The following is a 7,800-nucleotide window of genomic DNA, read 5'->3' as shown; positions in this document are numbered from 1 at the left end:
ATTTTTAACCCAGCAAAACTAAGCCTCCGATACACTCCTAAGGAACTCAACGCCAACGGGACAGGTGGAGATACGAGAAGGAGATACTTGTACTACACTCACTACAATCTAGTGTTTACTTCAAACACAAATAAACCCCACGACTCTCTGACTCTGCTATTTAGCGTATGAACAATGCTGCCAATGCCAAAATGAGGCTTCAGGCAAAAGGGAAGTTAGTAAAAATAATAAACAAAAAAAAGATATAGAGAGAGTAAGTTTGCTAGAGCAAGTGTGTGAAGCACAGATGATTGGTGGGGTGGCTTTGCTTCTTCTAATACAAGGGAAAAAGGGCTTGAAAATGACACTGCACCAATACCCAAAGTGTATGAAACGCATGATTGGCCTGCAAGGGACTGTGACAAAAATTTTGTCTCAGGAACAGTGGCCTTATTAAGTTCACCCTTGTCTAAGCAAAATATACAGAGCTTTTTCTGTTTTTTTCCATCCCATTCTCTCACTTACATGAGCCACACCCACTTCTCTAAATGGAGTGGTTGCAATCCCTCCTCTCTCCATTGAAGAAGCTATGGTTTCGTTTGCATTCAACTCCTAAAAAGAGTATGTTTTCAGTTCATATTTCTTCTTTCATATGCTAAATTTCTGCTTGTTTCTTGATTCTGCAGTATCATTTTCTCTTCTTTCTTTCTTTTCTCCCTCTTGGGTTCTTTTGCCTTATTGGAGAATGAACCAGCATTCACCAAGTTTTGCTTCATTTTCATTAACAATCTCCATTTTATCTCTCCTCTTCTGGGTTCACATTGTAATTGCTTGAAACAAATTAACAATTTATTCATCTATCACAATCTGCTCTAACAAATTAGAATGAATTGTTCTCAAAAGATTTTTTTTTTTTTTTGCAATGTCATACTTTTCTCACAGAAAAACGTTTGCTTTTAAATTTGTCAGGAAGAGGGATATACATTCTATATGAGGATGTGAAATCATGCCCTTGTGAAGATGTTCAAGTCCTATGGTCAATACTAGTGGAATCCACTGCACCTTCCATTCAATCAAAACAATGAAGATTTAGTACAAGATCACTGAAATTAATGGGAGAGGTCCAGTCAATGTCATGTACATAAAATATTTATGATGTTTTATTATATTCTCTGGTGAAAAAAAGGCATTTTTTGTTTTCTACTTTTGCCTTTTAAGTTTCTTGTCATCTCAGTTACATACTATATTAATTACAAAATCAATTTCCTTGTTTCAATTTTTTTTTAACCCAACTACTCTAATTCTGTCTCTATTCCAAAACCCTAAACATGCTTAATACTTAATTAAGAGGCATTGGGTCTATTTTAGCTTCTGATTATTGTTGCTTTATCAGTTTCAGCGGTTGGGGTTAGCAATTTGTTTCTTATTTTAATATCCTTGTGAAGTTGACCTTTGAAAACTAAAGAATGGATGGGACAACTTCCATGATTTTCCCAAGTCTTCAACAATAAATTCTTACACAATCAAATACTACTGTTAATTTACCTTTTGAGACAAGTGCATCAGAAAACAATTTCCTCCTTTAAATATGCATCATGTTTTTGAATGAAACTATGAACTTTCTGCTAAGGAATTTAAATTAACAGACTTTACCTAACAAGATAATAATGTATTTCAATTCAAGAGGTGCTTTCCATATCTAAATCACGTTACTTTTTGATATAGTTTCTAATTTTTTTAAAAAATTATTTTTTTTTAAGTTAAAAGGATTGCATTTTTCAATATTTTTAAATATGAAAATTAATTAAATTCTTGTAAAATTTTAATATAATCAAGAGAAATATCCTAATCGCTTGAAAATCTAACTGTTTTAAATCATTGACCAAGTATATAGATTGATTATAAATAAAGATAGATAAATATATTATTTGACGCCAATATATATTCTTCACAAGATCTTATTAATTTAAATTTGTATATGTGAGACTATTATGATTTTAACTATTATATAATTTATTTATTAGTTAGATGTATACACCTAGATGTGAATAAAAATTACTCTACCATTAAATTATTATTGATGGACTATAAATAAATACAAAGCACAAGGAAAAGAAGAAATAAATTTCCATCTTTGCCATGTCAATTATCAAATAATTAAAGCAACAACTAGATTAAACTTTGCTAACCATTTTTTCTAATTTTTTTATTGATATCGGAAATATTTTAATTAAATTCCAACTAGCTTTTTTCCCAGTTTCGACGGAAATGCCAACAACAATAATAACAATAATAAAACTTGTTGCCAAAACGGTTCCAATCAATGGTCGGGAGAGATTCCTTTTCTAATCTCATCTGTTCAGTTCATCCATGTCTGATTTATTTGGTTCAGATTTCTAATCCTTATTCCTTGGATCAACTACATTGTAGTTACGCTTGACCTTGTTTTTTCCTGATCAAAATCGATTAGATTTATGAACTAATCTAATGACTAATTAATTAATGGGTTGGGTAATACAAATATAGAAAAATATAAGAAATATCAGCTAATTCTAATGACTACTAATGACCACCGACATGCACATCGAGTCCCATTGGTATTTGTAATAACTTAAAGCAAATGCAAGAGTTATTATCAAATTGGTCAAGATCTTCTCAATACATCAGCACCAAACGAGTTTCACAAAAGCTTTTATTGCTAATTGCAATATCATTACAATTACATTTTACAAAATTAGCACGCAGAAAGCCGGTGAATGATGATGTAAATTTTCCTTTCATAAAAAGAATCCAGATAAATTCCTACCAGCCTTTCAATCAGCCACGAATAACAGTTCTGCGTAGTGCGTACATTAACAAAATTTTCAGCCAGAATAATATAAGAAGATTGTAGAAAAAGAAAATGATAAATTACTTTTTCATTTATGCTTTTAAAAACTCAATGATTTTTTTTTAGTGCATGAAACTTAAAAATCAAAGAATGTATGTTAATTTTGATATAATCTAGAAACAAAAAGGTAATTTACCCAAAAGAAAATAATAATAATAAAGGAACTCCAATGTGAAATATTATTGCAAGGAATGTCACTAACAATAACAGCATCCTAATCGAACTTGAAGCCATCTAAATATTGAATCACCAAAGTTAACCGAAAAATTTTACATGGTGAGATAAATTAGACAAATCCAGCAAAAGATTGCCTTGTGCAAACACTTGTAGCTGATCTACTAAATGGTTCAGAAGTCTCGTTGATTAATATATGCAAAAAAAAAAAGCTGATTTTTAGCTAAATTTTAATATTCCATCCAAGATATTAGCCCCATTCAGGTTTAATGGGGGAAGAAAATTTTTGCCAGCTCAAGGCAATCAGCTTACTTAGTGGCACCAAAAGGTATCCAATGTGCTAAACTTTGAGCCTAATCTCACAGAAAACTGTCTTGACATTTACTCGAAAATATTTCTTGACAACTTCTGTAAGAAAATGAGATAAATTTTGGTCTAAAACTTTTGGTGAGCCAATAATCCATTTCCCATCCAATCTTGTACCATAAGATGCGATGCCTTTGAAATTCTAATGAGTTAATCAGTCTGAGCAATGAGTTGTGGTACTAATGGAACTCACTGTCTATGAGCACTTGAAAGATGACCACCATGTCAACAACAAAACAAGATACAAAGATTTCCTTCGACTAATAACCGCTGACAAGGGATTTGATATCCCAAGTACTAGAGCATCATTGAAAGAAATTAAGAAGTAATTGACACTACGTATTGGAAATTTGGAATTATGCACTTCACTTTGAAAGGCAAGTGTTTGTCATCTTCCTTTCTGCCACTGAGTCATAATTCATAAGTTCACAAGATTTATTCTGCAAAGAGCCTATTCAGTTCTACACAGAAAAAGCAAAAAGCAATATTTAAAAAGGCTTATTTTGGCTTTGGAGCATGATAATCCCAGTAAGAGATAGAAGAAACAAGGGTAAAATGGTGCATAAACACATGAAGATGGTAAGGTATTCATACACAGTCAAAATCAATCTGGAATGAGAAACCAAGCTACATATAGAACATTGTCCCCTCACATGGCTTTGATTTTGTTGTGGAGACAAACCTTATCCAGCGGATGGAGATGGGCGGTCAACCACGCCTGGCAGCCAATCTTTAAAGTAATCTAGGCAGCCTGTATCAAATTGGGATAGGGCACCAAGGGGAGTTACTGTAATCTGAAATAAATACAGGTATTCTGTTAATTATGGACAATTTTATACGGAATCTCAGATGAGTTTCAACTTATAAACAAAGATAGTGACGCACTTATCCTTCCTGAAGAAATCTACGATCTGTATCATCATCATCAACTTGAGCTCCCTTTGCCTATCAAAATTAAAGATGAAAAAATTTCTTAAATTTAATTACACAGTATTCTGAAAAAATAAAAGGGTGAAAGCAGGATTAAGAAAAGTAATATTGCTCTAAATAGTGTCTCTACAGAGCACATAAAAAATTATCTGAATCATTCACAAACACTAGCCACAATTAACTTTTTTTTCTTTATAAATGGTGATTGATCATAACATACACAAAATATTTAGACAACAGAATTGCAATACTTGTACACAACTCCTTTATCAACTGATTCTATATTCAATAAGTTCACTTGTTGAATGACCTGACCTACCAATACAATTCTCTTCTTTGCGGAGGATATCTTTTCCCTCCCAAAAATATGAGCAGAAAGTGGTTTAGAAGAACGGAAAAGGAGATTATGAAAATTTTAGAAAAGGAAAGAAATGATGAAGGGAGAAGGCGCGCACTGCATGATGTTATCGCAGGTGACAAAGAACTTGGCCAGGGAAACGCTTTAGCTTTAGACAGAGAAGTCTAGATAATACTATAACAGGAGTACCTACTAAGCAGAAAAGGGAACAAAAAACTTGTTAAAAAGGGATAAACAAAATAATAAAAGGAGACCTACTTCTCCTCCAAACCACATTTGTTCTTGCGATACATTTGATGTACCAGTTTCTGTTGCGGCTGCTGAATTTGTGTCCATTGTCATTGTTGATAACATTTTTCCTCCTTCCATGCCGGAAGGAACTTGCTTCCACACCGTTTTGAATATGCTTTTGCCCTGCCTAGTCAGCTTATATCCCTTGTGGAGGCATAAGAAACAGCCAAACCGCAAACTAACATTTGAGTTTATAAACATAACAGAATCACTAATAATCTTATCATAAGCGATAATGCAAAAGGCCAGGCACTCCAAAGTAAGAATGAAGCATATGCAACAAATGAAATTATAAGAATGACAAATGAAATGAGCTGTACCACTGGTCTCTCCTTTCCCTCATCAGACTGCCTCCTCTTTTTTCCCATAATTCCCTCCAAAAATGACAATATTAATCTGACAGGGCAGGCTAACATATTTCCCCAGAAAAATAAGAGTCAAAGACATCCAAATCAAATATGCAAGTGCACCTGCACGTATATTTAAGGTTTAAAACAGGTAATTCTATGCTTTCAGAACAAACTGAACCATGCAACAAAACTGTTTGTAATCAATAAAATAATATGTCCAAGCAAGATTTGGTTTACAGTTTAGACTTTAGTCATACCTTCATGAACGACTGCAACAAAATGAGAAGGTTTATTTTAAAAAATCTCTTCATTTTTTCCTTTAATAGTTGCTGAAAATATTTGGCTTCCTTTTCTTCCAGATGAAACCATCAGTATTCACCAACATGGGAAATGAAATGAAATGAAAATGCATCCAAAAGAAATGCCAATGCCAAAATGTTTCCTTAGTTCTGTAGCACTCATACTGTAATGTTTTGACAATCTAGCCTGCAACTTACCTTGTGATTAGAAACATTTGTTGGCAAATCTATATTCAGAAAACAACTTGAAGGATAAGTTTGATTCCTAATCTCAACAAGAAGAGCACTTATTATTGGTATGCAAGCTTCAACTGCAATTGTGAAGTCTTGAATGGTGCTTTACCTCCAAACCTGTAGATAGCAAAGGAAGGCCATTTTTTCTTTTGTCAGACCTCTTTGCATGTTAAAAGAGCAATAACAATGAAATCCTAAGGTTCAAATTCAATCATAAAAAGCTAACAGGAAGAAAATCCTTCTCACTGATCTGGACCTGAGAACTAAAACAAATGTCTGCATACCAGTCATATGAAATGGAGACGGAAGGTACATCATTAAAGAAGGCCTCCCGAGCGCCGGCAACAGTACCAGAGTAGACACTGCAATTTATTAAGGGATCAGCAAGCATAAAACCATAAAGCAGGAAGATTAACTAAAACAAAAATACATCAATATCAAGTTAGTTAGAAGCCCTAGTTTTAAAGGGATGCTTTATTGTTTGATCACAAAGTTAGGGGGATGCTTCCTGTCCACAAACTGAATTTTTGTTCACGTCTTACAAGATTTTCACTTCAAAAGAGTGAGAAAGGAGTGGATGATGGAAGAGGAGACAACAGTAAAGAGATGAATTTCACAGCTGCAAGCTTTGGAGAATATGAAAGGCATAGAAGTGCATTGATACTAACATGTGATAGCCACAGTCGATCCCCATATTTATACCACTTATTACCTATGTGAAGAAATAGAAAAACAAATTAGCACCTTCATGCAGAAACTTGTTGACTAACGAAACCTAAACATGAAAAATAGGATGTTTGCAAGCATTTTTGTTCAGCATGAAAGAGTCTCTAACAAAGTCACCTTAACTAAGAAAGATCAGAGGTATCTCTATGAAAAAGAAAAATGTCCTGTCAATAGTGATTGCAACTCTCAAACCATTGAAGTTTCACTTTATAAGGCTACAAAATAGAAGAAGAGAATATATATGCAAAAATTAGAGCAAAAAAACTGCAATCTTAAATGAATCCACTTGAGAATTTTGCAGCTGCAGATTAAAGCAGAGCGCTACCAGATCGGGAATTGAAGGAAATGACTCCTAAAGAAGCACAATCAGCCGGAGTGCCAGCAAATCATATGTAGAATTTCAGTATTTCTAGAAAAATTATATAGAATGAAAATAAGAACAAGCAATATCGGGGGGGGGGGGGGGGGAGCCAAGAAATTTTCTTAGAGGGAGCCAATTATAATACATGAATATAATATCCACGTGTGCACATGTAAACATATATATAGAATATATAGAACATAGAGTAAAATAAAAATAATACAACACATCAAACTATAAAAGTTTATTCAAAAAATATTCAATCTCTATAATAAACATCAGTACTACAAAATTATTGTGTGATTATTATATGACTTAATGATATAAAGAATATTGCACATAAAAAAAATAACTTTAATGCATTATATCTAATTTTTACATTCAAAAGTCAGAAAATAAATATAAACTCCAAATAGCTACTTAGCTAGGCAATATAGTACGGTAGAACTAAATTAAAAAAGTAATAATCATTAAAATCAAATTGACATGAAAAAATTAAAAAGATTTGTAAAATAATAAAGAATATATCATATAAAACTAAATGAATATTTCAGCTCATCAATCCAAAATTTGTGTGAGGGTTGAGATCACTAATTTTATCAAGTAAATATTTTTTTTTAATCTTTATAAAATAAATGAGAGAAGGCAAAATGGAAGGGAAGTTAAAGGAAAACATTATACTTCCCTAGAATAAGGGGGAGAGCAAAAGTAAAAATAGAAAAATTGATATAATTATAGATTATATGGTAAAAATCATCAGATTAATTTGTAATTAATTTTTAATAATAGAAGCCAATCAAAATTTAATTCGTAAATACATAAGTTTAAGTAATTAATTTTTT

The 7,800-nt window shown here is 32.5% G+C and overlaps 1 long non-coding RNA gene and 1 pseudogene across 1 annotated transcript; one reads left to right on the top strand and one right to left on the bottom strand.

The window, feature by feature from the left end:
- The first annotated feature begins 309 nt into the window (after window positions 1-309).
- On the top strand, window positions 310-1,255 carry LOC110610253. Its single transcript, XR_002487178.2, has 2 exons — window positions 310-600; window positions 949-1,255. It is a non-coding gene; the product is annotated as an uncharacterized LOC110610253 (long non-coding RNA).
- A 2,621-nt stretch (window positions 1,256-3,876) lies between these two features.
- On the bottom strand, window positions 3,877-6,565 carry LOC110611687 (annotated as a pseudogene).
- Between the last annotated feature and the right edge of the window lie 1,235 nt (window positions 6,566-7,800).

The sequence above is a fragment of the Manihot esculenta genome, chromosome 3, assembly GCF_001659605.2.
Source record: "Manihot esculenta cultivar AM560-2 chromosome 3, M.esculenta_v8, whole genome shotgun sequence".
NCBI lineage: Eukaryota > Viridiplantae > Streptophyta > Magnoliopsida > Malpighiales > Euphorbiaceae > Manihot > Manihot esculenta.
This window is presented reverse-complemented; position numbering and strand designations above follow the sequence as displayed.